Source organism: Dipodomys merriami, unplaced genomic scaffold, assembly GCF_024711535.1.
Source record: "Dipodomys merriami isolate MVZ:Mamm:240054 unplaced genomic scaffold, mDipMer1.0.p SCAF_36, whole genome shotgun sequence".
NCBI lineage: Eukaryota > Metazoa > Chordata > Mammalia > Rodentia > Heteromyidae > Dipodomys > Dipodomys merriami.
The window spans coordinates 1746609-1768621 of NW_027205159.1; positions in this window are offsets into that span (position 1 = coordinate 1746609).

Consider the following 22013-nt stretch of genomic DNA (forward strand, 5'->3'; position numbering starts at 1 on the left):
TTTCACTGTATTTGATGTTGGTATAATTTGTGGAGGGGAAGGGAAAAACAAATTGTTTAAATAGGGATACAGGTGGACTCATTGCAACAATGAGATGTACAAGATGTTCAGTCGAAAAAGGAACTTTACAATTTTGGCGAGGTGGGGGGCAAGACAGGGGTGGGGGTGAGGAGCTGGGAAGGGATGAGAAAGGGAAACAGAGGAGGAGGCAACAATGCTTGATAAGAAATGTACTCATTACCTTGCCCATGTAATTGTAACCCCTCTGTATGGCATTTTCACAATTGAAAAAAAAAACTGATGATTTGGGAATGAACAGCTAGGAAAACAGGGCTGCCATATGTAGAGATGGGACAGATAGAAAGGAAAAGACATTGAACCAACTTGGTGCTTGTCCAACTTGGTGCTTCCAACTTCTTGAGAGACCTCAAGATAATCAATCTTCCTGTTGCCTTATCAGAGATACTCAGAGTCCAGCTTCTTCTATCAGCCAGCTGTGTTCTCCTTCAACTTTCTGATTTCTAGCTTCCAAACTTTAGTTGACTTCTCTCCCATTCTCTTTTCCTTGTATATTTAAGTCCCTTTAATTTAAAATTCCATTTATAATAATTTTCTGTGATATTTGGAAAGGACAAAGACAATAATGTGTGTTTAAACGCTGTGTTAAACAAAAAAGTCTCCTTGTCCTATAAATTTATGTTCTAACAAATGGTCACTTTTGGTTGGCCAATAGGTCTTCATAAAGTTTACAGGCTCTGGAGAGCCTGTGCTTTCTAGTGACATGGAATAATAAAACAACAGATTTTCTTTCTGCCTTCTTCTTCTCTAATTTTTCTTCCTTTGCATGAGGCAATGTATTCTATTTATGATCTGCCTGGGCACCATCCTGGAAAAAGCCCAAGTATGCCATAATCATTTAAAATTACTAGTATGGCTTAGACTATATGAGTGTGTGTGCATCTGCATATGTGTGTGTGTTTGAATTTGATAGTATGCATTTATGTACATTTATTCTTTAATCAGAGTAGAGTCACAAAGAATCCACATGAGTTTACCTGCACCCTACCTCCATTTATTCTGAGTCTTAGCTGGGCAGGTACCTGACTCCTATAGGACTCTCTTTCCAGAGAATTTGAAATCAAAACAGAAAAATAGGTAACTCTATGTGCCATGGAACCTTGGGATCTCTGCGTGAATTTATAGACTAGGGGCCAGGAAGCCTCTTCTTGCAGATATTTACAGCAAAGCACCCCAAAGTGTAGAGCATTCCTGTTGGTCTTCCAGGCTCTGCCTCCATATCTTCTTAGTTCAGCCTGTTTCTACCAAGTGCTATGACACAAGCCTATGTCCTTGGAGTGAATTCCTCTCCTCTTTGAGCAGACTCAGGTTTGTTCCGGGTACCTGCAGCCAAAGGATACTTACTAAAATCAAAAAGGTGTGTTTCATAGATCAGGAAGACTAATCAGTTTTCTATGGAGAGATGAAGCAGTTCATTCATCTCTACTGATACCATAATGTGTGAAGGCTTCAGTTAAGTATCAACAACTCTCAGGTCAAATTCCAGTTCTCATGATCTTGGACTATTCTGGAGACTAAAAGGATTCGATCTCAGAGGCTTGCAGCCCTACCATATAGAGAAATTCTGCCCAAGGACACAGGCCTAGTTTATCACCACTTCTTTTTTCCTTCTTCACCAAAACAGTAATTAAAAGGAAAGCAAATGAAAGAAAAAGAAGAAATGAAGGAAAGAACGTCTAAAGTGCCCTAACTCCTGAATTTAGTAAGAAAGGATTAGAAATCTATTCCCAACAAGGCCAGGAGGATCACACTTGTGATCCTAGCTACTTGGGAGATGGGGATCTGAGGATTGTGATTTGAGGCCAACATGAGCATAAACAGGAGACCCCAGATCAACCAGATAGTGTGCTTATCAACTGAGCTACATAGGAAACATAAGTAGGCAGCTCTCAGTCCAGGCCCCATCATACACTGAAGATCTGATTTTTTAAAAAAAATCAGTAAAGTAAAAAGTCTGGGATTATAGCTCAAGAGATAGTATCTTCTTAGCAAGGGCCTAAATCTAACCCTAGTACTACGACATGATAAAGGAAAGAAAGGGGGGGGGGAGAAGGAAAGAAGAAAGGAAGAAAAGAAGGAAAGAACTCCTTATAAGCATGACAGCACAAGGATCAAATTTCTGGATTAAAAGTAAGTGTACCTTAGTGGATGTCTTAATGATGGTTAATATCTTGTCTTACCGGAAGGTTTTTATGGATGCCTTCTACAACTGGAATCCAAAACATTAGGAAAACCCATGGGGAAAATATTCCCAAAGTTACACACCAAATCAGCAGCACTGAACATAAAACCCAGGGACTTTACTGCCCATTCTGTCAGACAACTGTAGGGACAGTGAAAGATGGAGTCTGTTTCTTGTTTTTATTGGAAGATTTTTTTTTTCATTTGTGGGTGTTCCAAACACAAGCACTGAAGAGTCAGGGGGAAGAAGAAAGAAGAAAGAGACAGGATGTACATGAGGTGAACATAATAACATAGTGATGATATTCAAATATAAATGATGCCTAAATGAAGATGTATTTCTGTTGTAGAGAGTATCAGACAGGAAATCAGGGACCAGATTTCCAGTTCTGACTCAGCTGCTTAATTTTGGAAAAATAGTTTAACTCCTCTAGACCTCAAATGCCTGGTCTGTTGTAAACAATGTCCTCCCCTGCTCCAAAATTCTATGAAATCTAATCAAGTTTAAAACCTAAATCAGATGAATTGAAATAATGGTCATAATTATGTAGTATTGAAATCATCAAAATAATATTTTTCATTTAATGAAAATGTAAGAAGCTAAAATGATCACAGAAATATATTCAATTAAAGATAGAACAATAGGAAGGGTTTTGTTTCTGGCCTTCAAAAGAAAAGATTTGAGGAAACCAAAATAAGATAGGGGAATTATAAAAGACAAGCAGAATTAATCATTCTATGAGTTTAATCAGGGGAAGATTTAAAAAAAAATCAAGAGGCTCAATATTGCAAACAGCATTCATAATCAGAGGCTTTTAAACTGCATACACAAGACATCAAACACATCACATAGGGAAAAAAGGTTCAGAGTATAAGAGGTATAAAGAAAGACAGGCTTTGAAAAGACAATTTTATTACTCACAGAGGGAGAGAGTGGAGAGTCACCAAATGAAGAGTCTTATGTCTGGGAACAACAGCTAATATTCAGGAGACTGAGTTAAAGGGTAGTGATGGCAGAAATAATTATTAGCAGGCAGAATGCATTTCAGCTAAACAAAACACCAAGCTCAGATATTATTGTCTCTAGAGTGTTTTCAGCACATAAACAGCGATATAGATGAAACTTAAAAAAAAAAAAAAGCTATGAAAAGGAAGAAAGGCAATGTAAAGAAAGATTCCAAAATAAGAAGCACATTTATCTTGAAGGGGGAAATACAGACAAAAGCCAAAGCAGAACACCAAAATTCAGATTATATAACAATGCAGGCATAAGAGAAACTATTTCTTCCTGAAAAAAAATGTCCAGTGAGACAGTGAAGGGAAAGACAGTGGAATTTTTTAGAAGCGCATTTAGTCTCATTTGTAGCCATGAGCTAGTCACACCCAAATTGGAGGCATTTTTGGAAGTCATTGCTGCAATTATGAAGGCCAGCCGACAGCAGGGTCATTTTGCACTCATCGATTTCTTTTTGAGGGGGGAGGTAAATATCATTTGAAAATTACTGCACGGGGAATTAATTTCAAAGGCTGAGTCAGAGGCAAGAAGTTGCCTTTTTTAAGAGCCAGGAAGAGGTAGGAAGGTGATTCATCAGTGGCTCTGGGACAGAAGGATTCTCAGTACCAAGAAGAACTTGGGAAGGCCAAGAAAAGAGAAACGAGGAGGGCAAAGGAAGAGGCATGAAAGGAAAGCTGAATATCATGTATGGTTCCCTCTCCTTAGAAAAATAAAAAAAAAAATAAACACACACACACACACACACACACACACACACACACACACACACACACACACACACACACACACACACACACACACACACACACACACACACACACACACAGGTCCTGGGTCTTGAACACTGGGGGCTTTGGCACTGTTCCTGAGCTTTTTACGCTCTAGGGTGGTGCACTTCCACTTGAGCCACACCTCCACTTCTGGCTTAATTGGAGATAATGATCTCATGGATTTTCCTGCCCAAGCTAGCTTTGGATGGCCATCCTCAGATCTCAACCTCCTGAGTAGCTAGGATTAGAGGTATGAGACATTAGCATCTGGCCAAAATTGTTATCTTGATATCTAAGACCTGTGGTGTGTGTCCCTGTTTCCTCTCTACCATCTCCCATTACCCTGCCCCTTAGTTCTGGACTCTGATACCACATTTTTGCCTTCCCTTCGACATTGCCTCAGGGTTCGGTTCACTCTGTCCCTGGGTCTATGAGTGCTTCTCTCTTCCTCCTCTCATTTCTTTATTCCTCCCTTTTGGTCTAGGGAATACTAAGTGCAGAAGAGGATATTAATCATGATATGTGTATCTTTGCCCCTGCCAAGTTATTGTTGAGTAAGGGAAGAAGCAGAAAAGACTCCATTGAATACAGTCTGTGCTTGATCCAAGGTTAACCTTCCCTTCTGTTCCTGTGGTTGGATGAAATGTTGAACCTCTCATATGACAATGGCTGGCAGAAGCATTTAAGACCCTGGACAGGATGCATCAGCCAACTGTAACGTAGGCAGTTATCAGAAGCAAAATGACTATTTTGTTTATAATAGGGCTTGAAGCCAAAGACTTAAATTATGAAACCCAGGCAATGAAAACATGTACCATAATCCACCTGAGAGGAACAGATGGTTTTCTTTTCTTTTAGCTTCATCTCCGTCTGTACTATGTGTCCTGCAGTGTTTATATAGGAGAAATGGGACTGCTTGCCACAAACTTCTCCTTGTTTGGTTAAGAGAAAATCAAGAACTATACAATTGTCCATGACAACTCTAGTTAATGAGTTTAGACTAGTTCTTTGGGTTCCCAGAGCCGGGTATTGTTTATGATTTCTACTAACATCAGAGACAAACTTCAAAGTACTTCTCTATTTGTATTATTCCCATTGTGGGGATTGCAGCTCTCAGAATCCACATGAAAAAGGAATGAGGTCTGTTCCTCCTGGAAGATCTCCCAAATAATTTGTGCTTACCTCATTGTGGAGATTTCTGGCTATCCTTTTTGAGGCAAAAGATGGCAATGGAAGCATTTTAAATATCCTCCAGACTAATGGTTGCCCTAGATATACAGGATCAATGAGTCTGTAGTTGAGAGATAGGAATTGGTATTCATGTAAAAAGTAGTATTAATTCCTTGATTGGAACAAGAAGCTCCTGCAAAGCAGGTAGAAGTATCTTTGAGGAGAAAAACCTACTATAATCAGGAAAGCCCCAATACTAGTTCTTATTCTGGACTAAGCTTGGCTGTCCAGAGGGACTGTATGGATCTATTAGAAGTATTGGGATGTTGTTTAGGTTCAAGTTTTAGGACCTGAGATAATAATTTGAGAGAGCTCGTTTTTCAGAAGGGGTCTAAAGAGGGAATTCCTGTTCTAAAGTATTTAAAAGAACAGGTGGTAGGTTTTTGTCAAGAAATCTGGTGAGGAAGTACAGATTCACAAGTCTACTGGCTTCAGGACTGAAATTGTGGCCCGAGAAAGACACAGAAGGGACAAGAGTCCATGATGCTCAGAAATAAAAGGAGGAAGATAAGTGAGATTAGTGTTCTAGGTATTGACATTCTGTAATAGACAGCAGACATTGTTGAAGAATCTGAAAACTCATCTTCATGAGTAGAAGTCACCCACATCTGAGGCCCCCTTTGTTCCACCATGAGAAGTTCTTGTCCATCTCTGAAGATGGAAACTTCAAGAGAATTCCAAAGAATCCTCAGCTGAATGTAGCAGATGGAATTGAAGTCCAGTAGTCAGGAGGAGGTGGCATATATCCTTGAAGGACCATTATCTCAGAGTTTGATAGCTATGATATTTAACTGTGCCTGGTAAGGTATGATCCTTTCTACTGAGGTTCAAGAATGGGTTTTTTTTTAATATCATTTCTAGAAAATTAAATCTGTACATTGCGGATTATGCAGAGATGATTTAGGAGGGTGTTTTGGAAAAGCAGCTTTTGTCTGTTGATGTCAAGTCTGGAAGCAGTGTTTGTAAGAAGATAAAGCATTAGTTTCTTAGGGCTACTGTAACAAAGTGCTACAAATTAGATGGCTTAAAACAATCAAAAATTATTTTCTCACAACTTTGGAGGCTAAAAGCCTGAAACTGAGATGTAACATCAGGCCATGTTACATCTGAAGGCTCTGGCAAAGAATTTTTCCTTGTCTTTCCCTGACTTCTGGTGATTGTTGGCCAGTCTCAAAGATCCTTGGCTTGTGGAAGCATCCTCCAATGTTACATAGCTTCCTTCCTGTTTCTGTATGTCTTGGTATCCAAATTTCCCTCTTCTTATAGGACATCTGTCATTGAATTAAGACAAGCTACAATGTAGGATGATCTGTTCTTAACTTGATTGACTTGCAGTGTTCCTATTTCTAAATAAGGTCACATTTAAAGAAATCAGATCTGTTCTGTAGAGAACAGGTAGAATATAAAATTGAGTTGAAATTTCAACACCTGAGACAATCTATTATGAATTCTTAAATGGATAATCTGAATTCATAAGGGGATAATCAAAAGAGACTCGTCTTCTGGGCATTGGGGTTAGTGGTTATATTTCAGGCTGTGAGGGATAAAGATTTCTAAGAGCTTTGCTAATTTTAAGATTTCACTATTTTTTCAGTATTATAGATGACAAATTTCTGAGTAAAAGACAAAACTATAAGTTCTTTATTAATAGTGCCAGTAAAATGAATGTCCCTTTCACTAAGGAGATAAGTGTTACCAGGATGGGGGAAAAAAGCAAGATTCTTTTTTTCCTTAGGATTGTTGCTCTCTGCAAAAGAGAAGATTCAAACTTCTCTGATAATAAATGTACAATAACCAGAATATATTCATAACCCAGTACAGGGAGGCATTTCTATAAAGTCCATCTGGAGTGCTCAAAAGGCTCTTGAGGTTTGGTTGTTGTCCATGTCCATTCTGTACAGCTTTGCCAGGATTATGTTACTGGCAGGCAGAACATGTTCTGGAAACATCCTAAGTAATATCTCTAAAATTAGCTCACTTATGTTAGTCTGACACTGTTGCCAATTTAGTTATGCTATCATGGATAATATTAGGTGGCATCTTTGTTCAACTCCATTTTCAGTTTTTTGATATTACCAGTCAACTAAGCTGAAGAAACAAAATATTATTTGTATGCAATGAGCTTCCTTATTTTTCTCATGTATTTTTTTTTTTTTCAGAATCAAGGGCTTATCTCTGACCATTAACAACAGCCTCTTGGACTCCTCTTCATTGTGTTACTACAGAAACAATATTACCATAGTTAATGTTGCCTTTTTTGGCATAGTGCTCAGTTAATCTCATCTGCATGAGATTGACTGTTTTTTGCATTTTGAATAACTTTTCACTTTTAGCTATTTCCTTTAGTGAAAGCAAAGCATTAAGAGCTCTCTAATTTGTCATTCATGTTTTATAGGAAATCCTGTCGATATAATAAACCTTTGTTTCCTAAGACTTTCAAAGTCATAGACTACCTGAGAAACATCAGCTATCAGTTTAAATATTTGCTCTTTTATTTTTTTTTTCCCTACTTTGTATATCTAGGTAAAGGCAATTAACTTAGCCACGTGAGTGAGCTGCTTTTAGTTCTTGGAATGGTTTGTATTTCAAAGGCAAATTCAGGTTTGTGCTAGCACAACCTGCCTAATAATTTCAAATGCATGTCACCATACCTGTTTTGTTTGTTGAGATGGGGCCTCATGATTTTTGGTTTTGGTTTTTTTGCCTGAGCTGCCCTGAAACTGCAATTCTCCCAATTTCCCAAGTGTCTGGATACAGACAGAAACCAGCACATTTGGATTTCTCCAAGTTATTCCAAAAATACAGAGTGCAGTATTATTTGTTAGTCATTCTACTATGCAACATTAGAACTTCTCCTTCTACTGCAATTATGTCTCTGTTGCCTATTCTTTCCCCGTCCTCTTTTCCTCTATCCTCCCCAGCTTCTAAATATCAATATTTGACTTTCTATTTATGTATGTAAAATCAGCTTTTCTAAAGGCCCATGGTTTATCTCATTCTTAAGCTATTCACATCATTTAAGAAAGATAGCAGCAGTAGCTGGGTGCCGGTGGCTCACACTGTTAGATTTTTATTTTTATTTTTATTTTTTAAATTTTTTTGGGGGGTCTGGTCGTGGAGCCTGAACTCTGGGCCTGGGTGCTGTCCCTCAGCTCTTCAGCTCAAGGCTAGCAGTCTACCACTTGAGCCACAGCGCCACTTCTGGCTTTTTTTTTTTTTTGCTTATGTGGTGCTGAGGAATCGAACCCAGGGCCTCAGGCATGCAAGGCAAGCACTCTACCACTGAGCCACCTTCCCAGCCCACACTGTTAGATTTTTAAAAAGAGGTAGCCGAGTAAGAACAGCACCAGCACGCACGTGGTATTCAGGTAAGGGGTAGGTTTATTCAGTAGACCTGCTGGGACCAGGCAAGGGTGGCACTCCACGTGGCTGGGAAAGGCCTGGGAATGAGAGAGAGCTGGGAAAGAGAGGAAAGAGCTAGAAAAGAGCAGAAAGAGGGGTAAGAACAGCAGCACTCACGTGGTATTCAGGTAAGGGGTAGGTTTATTCAGTAGACCTGATGGGACCAGGCAAGGTTGGCACTCCACGTGGCTGGGAAAGAGAGAGGAAAGAGCTGGAGCAGAGAGAGAGCAGAGAGAGCTAGAAAAGAAGAGCAAGAGACCACAGAGAGAGAGAGCAGAAAAGAACTGAGAGAGCGAGAGAGAGCTAGAAAAAGGCAGAGAGAGCGCCTGGGCCTGAGCTAGGCCTTATCTAGGGTATGGGCGGGGAAAGGTGTGGCCACATCAAATTCAGATGTGACCTCAGTGGATGCAGATGTGACCTCTTCCAGGTGTCCCAGTTGCCTAGGTAACACAGGTACTGGGTGGAGACTTTGCTGCGAGGAGGGTGGAGTCTGCTAGCCATCCAAGAGCGGACCTTACACACACCTGTAATCCTAGCTACTCAGGAGGCTGAGATCTGAGGATTGAGGTTCAAAGCCAGCCCGGGCAGGAACATCATGAGACTCTTATCTCCAATAAACCACTAGAAAACCGGAAGTGGTGCTGTGGCTCAAGTGGTAGAACACTCATGTTGAGCTGAAGAGCACAGGGACAGCACCCAGGCCCAGAGTTCAAGCCCCACGACTGACAAAAAAAAAAAAAAAAGAAAAGAAAAGAAAAGAAAGAAAGAAAGATATCAGCAGAAGCAAAACTATGTATATGCAAGTACATAGGGGGTACAGGTAGAAGGATCCATGATCCAAGGCTAACTCCACGCAAGAAGTATGAGACCCTATTTAAAAACAATTAAGCAAAAAATGGACTGTGGATATGGATGTGAGGCCCTGAGTTCAAACCTCAGACCCCTTGCCAGGCACCGGTAGTTCACACCTGTAATCCTAGCTACTCAGGAGGCTGAGATCTGAGGATCGCGGTTCAAAGCCAGCTGGAACAGGAAAGGCTATGAGACTCTTATCTCCAATAAACCAACAGAAAACAGGAAGTGGCACTATGTCTCAAGTGGTAGAGTGCTAGCCTTGAGCTGAAGAGCTGAGGGACAGAGCTCAGGCCCAGAGTCCAAGCCCCATAGTTGACAAAATGACTACAACAACAACAACAAAACCCGCAGACCCTATCCCCTTACCCCACACACAAAGTTCCAGGCCAGCTTAGGTTACATAGTAGCATCCTATCACTAACTATGAAGAAACAAATAAGTAAAACCTAGGATAGAGGATTTGGGATATTCTCATCACTAAGAAATGGTAAATGAGGTACTGGCTATGCTAACTACTCTGCTTTGCTCATTATACAATGTGTACATATATGGAGACATTGCTCTATCCTATTAATATGTATACTTATGTGTCCATTAAAAACAAACTAAAACTTAAAAAAAACAACAACAAAACAGGCCTCTGATGATTCTCAGGTAATTGAGTCAGGATCCCAGTGTTCAAATCTCTTGTGAACAACAAGGGAAAGGCTTATGATAATCAGGCATGCCAGGTTTGATTTAGGTCCCAGGAGTCTTACTCATATGTATCTTCCTAAGGGAGAGGTTCAAGGACCAAGACTCTAATTCACAGAAGGGTGAAGTGATGGCAGAAAAGATTGGCACCCATTGTTCATAACATAAAGTCACCTTAGGGATCCTCAAAGTTGTTTTGTATTAATTAACCTGGGAAATTCTCAATGTCTTGTAATTTCCACCTAGCAAGAGCCCTGCCTTCTTGTGATATGGTATGCTGTAAATAATGAAACTCCCCTTGCTTTTGTTGTTGTTGCAGCAGAATTTTAATTTCTCTCCAAAGGCTATATGTCTCCTCTGAACTAAGGTCTTTAATAAATACACAAAATCAGTCTTGAAGCTTTGCTCAGGTTCTTTTTTTTGAATGTAGTAAAAAATTATCCACATGCTATATTAGAACAGACTGAAGATAAAATCTCAAATCCTTGAGTTCCCAATTAAGGATCTAAGAGAAATAAGAGAGGAGCTTCGGTAAACCCTGGAGGGCAGGCAAACAGTCCAGGTATATTGTAGTCTTTCCTATGAGAAGGGAGATAAATATTGACTGCTTGGATCTAATGGAATGCTAAAGAACATAAACCCATCACAAACAGTGAGTGGGTTCAGGTAGTATTGAAGACAAAATAGAATTTGGAATAAGGACCATTGAGGGAAAAAAGGGAGCTACAACCTTATTTATGTCACTATGGTCCTGTACAATCAATATCTATGCCCATGAGGCTTTTTTACTGAATAACACTGGAATATTACAAGGGTTGGTGCAGGCCTTATGGAGCTCTGGTTGATTTAAAACCAAAACAAAACAAAACCTTCTGTGGTTGGCTTTAACCCTTCCTGAGCATTAGGCTTTAAATGGTATTGAGCAAAAACAGTTACAGGTTTGGGAAAGCCAATTTCTACTTTGATGGATTTAGTCCTTAGAATTCTTATAATCAGTAAAACTCTTGTTCCAGTGACCATCAGGACTTGAAATAACTCCTGCAAATGAGATTTAGTTGAATTCGTCAGGACCAGCAAAGCACTGTCTAAAGAACACTACCAAAGGGCTGAGGATGTAGCATAGTGGTAAAACCCATGCTTAGCATGAATGTGACCCTGTAATCCCAGAAATCAGAAATAAGAAACAAATTACACTATTAAAGGATCATATGTGGAGAGTTCTTAGGTACTTTCAGAAAGAGCACATCTGAAGCACAGTTGATTTGGCAGTTCTACTTCCACAAAGGATCCCTTCCAAAAAAATGTACTGGTGTGATACAACAGAGAACTACATGTTGACTCACGGTGACGTCACAGTGACTCATTCACAGGAAGGATCTGAGCATTGTTTGAAATTTCTCAATGGTTTAATGACTCCAAGGAAGATGGGTAGAAATTGTGGTAGAGTTGATAACTGACAACGTAGCACTGGTGGCTAGCAGAAAATTTGTTTTGATTTTCTTTTGTTACTAAAGATACAATTCTCCTTCTTAATTTTAAATTAATCACTAGAAATGAGGCATTACAATTTTCCTCAGAATCCCTTCATAATTCCTGTTTAGAATATGAAAACAACTTTCTCTCTCTCTCTCTTTCTCTCTCTTTCTCTCTCTCTCCCTCCCTCCTTTCTATTCTCCAAGTATTTTTTTTAATATTCATTTCTGTGGGTGATTTTTTTCTGGCAGTATTAGCCTTGAGCTCAGTGCCTTAAGCTCACTTACTTGCTTGGCTGGTGCTTTACTATTTGCACCAGCCCTGCATTTTTACTGATTAGTTTTTGGACATGGACTCTCCTAGACTTTTCTGACAGGGCTGGCTTAAAATCACTATCCTCCAGGTTTCAGCCTCCTGAGTAACTAGGAATATAAGTGTGGACCACCTGCCTCTAGCTTTTAGTTCTATATAGTTACACAGTATGAACTGGTTTGTGTGTGGTATTCACCAGCACAATCAAGATAGAGAACCACATTCCAAGGAACACTTTTGTTATTCAAGAATCTCTGCCTCCTGTGTTATTTTCAGAGTCTGCCATTTTCTGGCTTTGCCTGGGATGAGGGCACAGCTACCCCTGCTTTTAGCTCCCCCAGGCCTACCTGCCTGTGGGTTTCACTGTGTGGGAAGCTCAAATCTGGAGCTGGGTTGTAGAACCCTCTCACTCTTAACCCATAAATCAGGTTTCATGGTTTTTCCTCAGGCAATCAGGGATCGCTTTCCAGTCTTCAGTGGAAAAGACCTAATAGAAGGGACATCTCCCTATTACCCTTTCCCTCCTGCCCGCCCCCTCCCCAGTTCTTCCTTTTGCTAATGTCCTCTCAAGTCCCCTGGGAGTTTTGGTTACTCCTCCCCTTTTGCCTGGCAAATCCTTCCCTTGAGATGCTGAGCACAGAAGAGCAAGTATGCCTGAACTGTAAGGTGGAGACAAGGGGTAAGTTTTTAAAAACTGGAGAATGCCTCAAAAAGGAATATTCCAGCAAAAATAAAAAGGCTCTACAGTCATCCCTTGGTATCTGGGGGGAAGCGGGGAGAGTTGTTTCCAAGAACCCCCTCCAAAGATATTCAAATCCTTGGATGTTCAAGTCCCTAATATAAAATGTGTGTGCCATTTACATATAACCCGGGCACATCCTCCCATGTATGTTATACCGTCTCTGGATGATTTCTAAAACAACACCAATGCTCTGTCATTACCCACCATACTTTTGAGGCATAATGACAAGTGGATGCATGCTCAGTTCAGACTTAATGTTTTTTAAAAATCCATGGTTGACTGAATCAACAGATGTGAGACCTGTGGATACACAGGGTTGGTTATATTCAGTGTTGGGGTTCTGCTGATTTTCTAGGTACTTTTCTTTTTCATCTTTGTAGACATCTATATTTAGATATATTTTGGGCAGTGCTGGAAATTGAGCCTAAGGTCATGTGACACAGGAATATACTATATCCCTGAGCTACTGCCTTGGATTTTTATTACTGCTTCCTTTCCAATAAATAGGTGACATCAGATTTAGGGCAGCCAGAGATTAAGTGCCTGTTTCTCCTTCAGTGCAGCTGTGACCAAAAGCCTCCTGGGCAGGCCCCTTTATCCTACAGGACCTGGTATGCAGGTAGAGAAAGAGTTCCTCTGCAATCTCAGCCCTCTTATCAATGAAACCTTGATGGAACCTGCAGACAGTTGATTCAGCTCAGATGGCCAAGAGGAAATGGAGTAGTCTGAGAGCCAAGAGTCAATCTGGTGGCAGGAAAGGGTCTGAGGGTCTTTGATGGTGGTAGCCAGTCATTATTAATGGGTTCCTTTTCACACACGGGGACAACCAGAAGGCCAGTCAGGGGAGAAGGTAAATGTGAGAAAGAAATGGAGAAGGACCATCTGGAATAAGCAAATCACCATAGAAAGGGTGAAGTGCTTTGCTCAGGATTAAAAAATAAATAAAGAATCCATAAACCTCAGCAAGTGATCTAAGCATTATGGATTGTACTTTATTGACATATATAGTTTTTATGAGAGACTAGCATTTATTTTTATGGCTTAGTTAATGGACTTCTAGAAATAAAAGTTAAATGAAGAGAGCAACATTTACTACTCATGCAACACTAGAAAAATTTCTAATAGCCTTTTTCCTCCCTCCTTTCTGTTCCTCCTACTTTCTCTCTTCCCTCTTTCTTCTTTCCTGCTCTTCTTTCCCCCATCTGTTACATTCATGTACTAAGCAGCAGCTACTATGTACTAGACATTGTAATGAAGAAATGAAAGAACAGAGCCCTTTTCTCCCCTTATAGACTAGCTTAGTCTGTTGACATTAAAGTTTTGCACATAGGTGATTACCAGGTAGTACAGATGGATGGAGCTCTGAACAAGATGATTTGGTCCAAAGGTGGGCACCTGGCCTAGTTGGTTGAATAGAGAGTAACTAAGGAAGGAAGGAAGTGGGTGTTTGGGTGATGCTACTATGTGTTTTGAAAGCTAACAACTTGGTTGAATGCAATTGGAGAAAGGTGCTCTAGGGAGTGGGCAGAGAGTGTCCAAAGACAAGGAGGCATCCAAGTATGGCTTGTTCAAGGAACCCCAAGTAGTCTCAGCATAGTTAGTGAACGCTTTAGTCTGGATTTGAAATGTTACTCGAAGCCAATATGTTAAAGGCTTGGTCACCAGCCTGTGGTGCTACTGGAAGGTGTGAGAACTTTTAAGAGTGGGGCCTAATGAAAGGAAATGAAATCATCAGTGGGTGTGTCCTTAATGGGGACATTGGGACCTGCGTCCCTCCCCCTTCCTCTTGCTTCCCAGCTGCCATGAGGTGAACAAGCTTCTTCACGATGTGCTCCTGCCATGATGTATTATGCTGATGTAGGCCCAAAGCCACAGAGCCAAAACCTCCGACGCCATGAGCCAAAATAACCCTTTTCTCTTTCTAAGTTGATATATCTTAGGTATATGTCGCAGCAAGGTGAATGGGACTAGCACAAAGCGTGCTTGAGGAAGAATGGGCTGCTATAAAGAGAGGGAAGGGCCAGATCATCAAAGGCCTATAGATGAAGGAGGACAGATTTTCTTCTAAGGCTGTGGTTGTGCACATTGCTTTCAGGAGGCCTTTCGCAGTATCTGGAGTCAGTTTTCACTGTTATATGTTGGGCAATGTTCATGGTCTTAAGTGGGTAGAGGTTAAGGCTACCACTAAAGCTCCTACAATAGACACGGCAATCCCTCCTATTTCCACCCTCCAGGACTGGCCTCATACATTGGAAAGTCCAGTGCAAAGTCAAAACATGAGACTTGTTCAAAAGGTAGAAAACCCGTGTCACTCAAAGTGTTAAAATATAACTTTTACCTTTCTTCTATCTTCTTTCAGTGTTTTAAATTTGTTATTTAATTAAATTTGATATAATTCTAGATAAAGTTAAAATATTTGAAATATTAGCATAAGGATTACCATGCATCGTTATGTTATACAATGCCTTTTTTTTTTTTTTTTTTTGGTCAGTCCTGGGGCTTGAACTCTAGGCCCCTGAGCTCTTCAGCTCAAGGCTTGCATGCTACCACTTGAGCCACAGTGCCACTTCTGGCCTTTCTTTCTGTTTATATGGTGTTGAGGAATCGAACCCAGGGCCTCATGCTTGGGAGGCAAGCACTCTACCGCTGAGCCACCTTCCCAGCCCCATACAATGCCATTTTTAAACTGCTATTATGAGAACATTTAATTAATGACAATAGTCGCAATAACACTATTCATATTAAATAATGTGTACATGCATATGTATTTTGTTCTTACTTGAGCAATAGAAATGCAGCACAAGCTAATGTATCTTCATTCCACTCCTTCATGATGGTGCATTCTTTTTTTTTTTTAAAAGCTAATAATTACTTTATTAAAACTCTGGGCTTCTGACTCCGATATGTTTGTTCAATTTTCTCATGTAACTTCTTTCTTTTTCTTTTTTTCTTTTTCTTTTATTGTAAAAGTGATGTAAAGAGGAGTTATAGTTACATAAGTAAGGTAATGAGTACATTTCTGTCGAACAATATTACCCACACCTTCATTTTTCTCCCACTATTCCTTCCCACATCCCACCTCCCAGTTGTAAAGTTCATTTCTAACATAATATCTTTTGAGTGTCATTGTTGCATTGAGTCATCCTTTGTCCTTGTTTGACCTTTGTCCATTTTGTTGTTCCCCTTTCCTTCCCCAAATCAGATAAATGTATATACAAGACTTAGGGTACAAGAATCAAAGACAGTCATTGCCATGGATTAACCAAAGGAAAAGGAAAAATGAAATAAAATAAAAAGAAAGAACTTGATACAGTACATTGATGACAACAAGGTCAACAACCAAAATTCTAACCATGTTTTCTTTCTACCTTTGGCTTTACATTGAGTAAGGAAGGACTGAAAAGAGAAAAGAAGTATGAGTTGGACTATTTTCTCCTTCATCTTATGTAATGTTGCCACATAAAATATAGATGCCTATTAAATTTGAATTTTAAGCCAGGCATGGTGGTATACCCCTATAATTCCAGCATTTGGAAGGCTGAAGGATAGCAAAATTGAGGCTAGCCTGGCCTGATCTCAAAATTAGAATTACATTTAAAAACCCAAATATTTCATTTCAGGTATACAAATAGGTATTCAGCATAAGATTACTCATGCTGTTTGTCTGAGTTCACATTTTAACAGAAATTGTATTTTTGTTTGCTAATAAAACCCTATTTTTTTCCTTGTAATGCTGGAAACAGAACACAGGGCTTTACACCTGTTAGGCAAGCACTCTATCACTGAGCTACAAGCAAGTCCTAAAACTCTTCTATGTCATCATTTTCAGTAATTGGCCAGTTTAGGGAAATAACATGAGTTAGAGAAAATATGTTAAACAGTTTCTCTTAGTCATTTGTATTTCAATGCATTCAAAGCAAGCTTCTGGTTGGAAAGCATCTTGATGCTATAAAGGTTATTGAAGGTTCTGCTTACTCAACACAGAAGTAACACATTTATGTTGAATTTGCTCTGGTTCTTACTGAAATCCCATTATGAGGCATCAGAACTCTATTTTGTAAATGGGGCAGCAAGGATTGTAGACATGACTATTATGTGTACTATTCTGTTACCTGCAGGATTTCACTCACTAAACCTGAGTTTAAAGAACAGATAATTAAGACGAGTGTTGGTGGCTCACATCTGTAAGCCTAGCTGCTTAGGAGGCTGAGATCTGAGGATTATAGTTTGAAGTCAACCTGGGAAGAAAAATCCCTGAGACTTGTATCTCCAATTTTCCAGCAAAAAGCTGGAAGTAGAGGTGTGGTTCAAATAGTAGAGTACTTGCCTTGAGCTACAAAGCCTCATGAAAATGTGATGCATTGAGTTCAAGTCCCAGTAAACACACACACACACACACACACACACACACACACACACACACACTTGATAAGAAGATTAAGAATTTTAAGATGATGACAGCAGATCAAATGAAAGGTCCTCCTGAGTGTGAGGCTCTGGGTGATCACATAGGTCATCTACCTGTGAAAACAGGCCTATATCTGTTCACAATGAGGGCTAAGAGTGAAAAACCCTGTTTTATGGGAAATAGGGAAACACTGAAGGATTGTAAACAGCAGGGGAGAGGTAGAGTACCATTTAGAATCTCTCTGGCAGACAGTATGTCATTTGGATCCACATAGGAAGCGTGAAGCTGTATCTTTCTGCAGGGTAAGTACATTACAATTCGAGCTGGTGGCTCATACCTGTAATAAATGCTGATATCCAAGGACTGCAGTTCAAAGCCAGCCCTGGCAGGAAAGCCCAGGAGACTCTTATCTCCAATAAACTACTCAGAAAGAGCTGGAAGTGGCACTGTGGCTCAAGTGGTAGAGTGCTAGCCTTGAGCACAAAGAGGCTCAGAGACAGTGTGCAGGCCCTGAGTTCAAGCCCTAAGATTGGCAAAAAAAAAAAAAAAGCACAGGTTGAGTTCTTTGCATTTAGTCCCCTTTATAAGGTACTGGGTAGCAGAGTCAACCTGGTTACCATGTGTCAGACCCTCGCCCTTTGGGGAAGATTGTTTTTCCCTCAGCTGAGCTGTGTATGGTGAAGTTGGTGGCTTGTGTTTAGTCTATTACTCTTTCCCTCTCTCCTCTTAACATTCAGCCTCTAACACTCTTATCTTGTCAGATTCAGTCCCTCTCACTCTTATTCTATCACTTGAGCCACAGCACCACTTCTGGTTTTCTGGTGGTTAATTGGAGATAAGAGTCTCACAGACTTTCCTGCCAGGCTGGCTTTGAACCATGATCCTCAGATCTCAGCCTCGTAGTAGTGAGGATTACAGGTGTGAATCACTGGCACCTGACAATTCCTTCCTGCTTTAACCACCAGAGACGATATCCTATCACTGGATCTTACATCTAATATTGGCCTTAATTTCTGGTGCTTCTCACTGGATTTCTCTCTTAGTTTTGGAAGAATCCATTTGAGACCCTACAAAAAGCCTCAGTGACAAGTGAGACAAACTGCGTCTCTACCTTGGTGGAGCAGGTCTAAGCGTCTCTCCCTTGGGAATGCTTAGAGGAGACAGGCTCTGTTTTCTCAGGCTGCAGTTAGGAGAATGCTCCCTCTGCCCTGGACAGCCCTAAAGCCTGGGCATGTGGCTGTGGGTTTGCCTGGGTCTTCTGTCTTGTCTCAGGATGCCTCTGGTACATGGGTAGGGAGTGAGGGAAACTAATTTAGGTTAGTTATATTAGGTAACACCTGGTCTAGGTCCATGTCCCCTTTCCTTCAGCAATCTCAAATAGAAAAACACCCCGATTCCTATGTCTCAGATTCTACCACTTATCATAAGGAATTTCTTATATTACCAATCTTATAACCTAACCTGGAATGACATTCATGTCATTCTGTCCTGAGTCTCTCTCCAGAGGACTGGGACACATCAAGTTCATACAGACTTCTTAGACAAACAAGTTGTCCACCATCCCATTGGCATAGTGGTCATCCCTAAAGATGACATAAATTGGAATGACCGGCAGGCTCTTAGGACCTCAGACATAGAGGGCCAATGATTACATGCCTACCTATAAGGATGGGCAAATGTGCCCTTAAAGCAGCAAACTATGAAAAGCTCAAGGAAGTCATAAAAAAGCTTGATGAGAACCCATCTACTTTTATAATTACCTAATGTAGGAAATGATTAAATTTACTCATCTAATTCCTCAAAGGAGGGCTGATTTTACTTCTACCTCCATTTTATCTCTCAGTCAACACCAGATATTGGGGCAGGGGCTGGGGAAGGAACCTTCAAAAACTTGGAAGATGACTCAGAAACATCTCAAGCAGACCTAATTAAGGTCGCCACCAAGATCTTTAACACAGGGAGGAAGAACAAAAAAATTCAACAATTTGAATGGGATACGACCAAATTCTTGATGCTGGTAGACGCCATCCATAAGAGCTTTCCAAAGGTGATAATAGTCCTACTTCGCTGAAGGGGAGGATACTCTGAGGGCCCTGTTACAAATGCACAGAAGCTGGGCAAATGCCTGTCTCAAGAAACTGCTTTTTAGGCAGAGAGGAAGGATAGCGAAGATGGGAGGGTCTGAAGAAAGACATCTCAATCTCATTGGTCCCATAAACTTGACCCAGGGCTGATGGATTCTCTATGGCTGGTGACTCAAGACAGACAGGATCTAGGGATCTCAGTCCCCATCAGACGATCATCACTGCCACAGAACTCAGGTTCCTCTCTCAATATCAAGCCATCAGATCTCATGCTTAATACACACCAGGGCGCAGGGTGGAGGGGTAGTTATTCATCATTGCTGGCATTTCCTCTCTTCTTGTCCTGTTGTAAGTATTGATGGCAACTCCTTTACCCTACTTTGTACAGATTCCTTCCTCTACACTTTTTTCTACATTCAATTCACACACTTCTCGTTAGTCATCCCACAATGTCCCACCCCTTTATTATTCTGCAGCCTCTCTCCTCTTTAGATCTATACCCTTAAACACATCACACAACTCCTCAATTTCCTACATATAGAGGCCCAATATATATCCATATAGGGCCTCTCCCTCTAAAGCATAAATATCAACATCACAAGTACCTATCTAGGACTCATCATCACCCCCTAGTTTAGGACCATTCTAATGTCATGCATACAAATAACTCAAAATCTGACATGCTCTCACAAAAACAAGGTCTTTTCTCTTTCTTGGGATTTGTTGGCTATTTCCGTTTATGAATTCCAAACTTTGGCTTCCTTGCCAAACTTCTATATACAACATCACAGGGTAAACTTGAGGATTCCCTGGATACAGCCAAATCAATTAGGACTCATTTTAGTAAGATCAAAAGGGGCCCTCCTTAAAGCTCCTGCTATTGGACTCTCAGACCATTCCCAATCCTTTACTTTATAATATACATAATCCAAAATATTGCCTTGGGTCTCTTGGCAAAAGATATGGGCACACACCCCAGACTCATGACAATGTATTGAAACAGTAGTTAGATTTAGTTTCATAAGGCCAGCCTCCATGTCTTAAGACTCTGATTGCTGCAGCCCTCTTTACATCAGAGGCACAAATATTAACACAAGACCAACATATAATCATCTTCTGAACTCATGATCTAGTGGAACTTACAAGTTGCTGAGCCCCATTGGCGCTTTCTTCTACACAAGTCCAACAACTTCATGCAACTTCATGCAATTCTCATCTCCTTTCAGGGCTGCAGAACCTTCAACCGTGTCACCATTTTCTCTGTTCCAGATATACAGGAAGATTTCCAAACCCCTGCACACTCTTGTTGGGAGATGATAGAATTCCTTCTTCCCATCTACACCCATCTCTCCTCAGACCCTTTTCCCAAAATCCTTCCTTGGCTCATTGATGAGAGTTCCTTTAAAGACCCCACATCCAGCCATAGGCTACACCATCATTGATACCACTCAGCCTTCTCCCTTAGAAGCCAGGGTCCTGCCTCCAGATACAACATCCAAACAGACCAACTTGATTGCTCTCACTAGTGTGCTGGTTTTGGCAAAAGACCAGGAAATTAACATATATACAGACTCCATTCATACATTTCACATAGTATGTTTCTCATGCTCTTATCTGGCAGGCAGGCTGATTTTTAACTACTAAAGGAACTTCAATTGTAAATAGAGCCCTAACCCCCAACTGTAAGAGGCTCTCACATTCCCCAAACCAGGACATCAAGACTATGGACTTCATTTCTATCAATAATAAACAGGCAGACACTATAGCAAGATTGGTTGCAAAAGACTCTCAGGTCCGGCTGGGAAGTTGGCTCAGTGGTAGAGCACTTGCCTTGCATGCCTGAGGCCCTGGGTTCGATTCCTCAGCACCACATAAGCAAAAAGAAAAAAGCCGGAGGTGGCGCTGTGGCTCAAGTGGTAGAGCACTAGCCTTGAGCTGAAGAGCTGAGGGACAGTGCCCAGGCCCAGAGTTCAGGCCCCACAGAGTTCAGACTCCCAGGGCAAGGTTCTAAAATAGTAATTGGCCTGGGTTTTTATTCAATTAAGATTGAATCCATACACCCCATTTGTTTGTTTGTTTGTTTGGCCACATTCATTCCCCAATTCAGAAAGGGGAAAAGAAATTCTCATTTGAGGAGGGAGAACCCAAAGAGATGGCTGGTTCTTTCTAAAAAATAAAATAAAATAAAGTGGTATTTTCAAAGCTTAGGAATATCCTACACTTTCATATCTCCATAATAATTTCCATTCAGGATACAAGCTACAAATACATATATTACAGGCCTACTTAAACCCCTCCCTCTACCCTACTTAGTCTTTCCTTATCTGCTTCCAGACATCTACCTAGGGAAATGTCAAGTCCCACCCTTCCCCTCACCCCAGGCACAAGGCAACCTGCCAGAACAGGACTAGTGAGTTGATCTCAACCACATGCCTCCAGCCAACAGACAAAAATATGTTCTCAATCGGGGCGCCGGTGGCTCACCCCTGTAATCCTATCTACTCAGGAGGCTGAAATCTGAGGATCACGGTTCAAAGCCAGCCCGGGCAGGAAAGTCCATGAGACTCATCGCCAATAAACCACCAGAAAACTGGAAGTGGTGCTGTGGCTCAAGTGGTAGAGCGCTCACCTTGAGCTGAAGAGCTGAGGGACAGCCCCCAAGCCCAGAGTTCAAGCCCCACGACCGGCCAAAAAACAAAAACAATCTCACCATAATAGAGACCTTCACATGTTGGATTGAGGCATTTCCAACCTCTATAGAAAAGGGGTA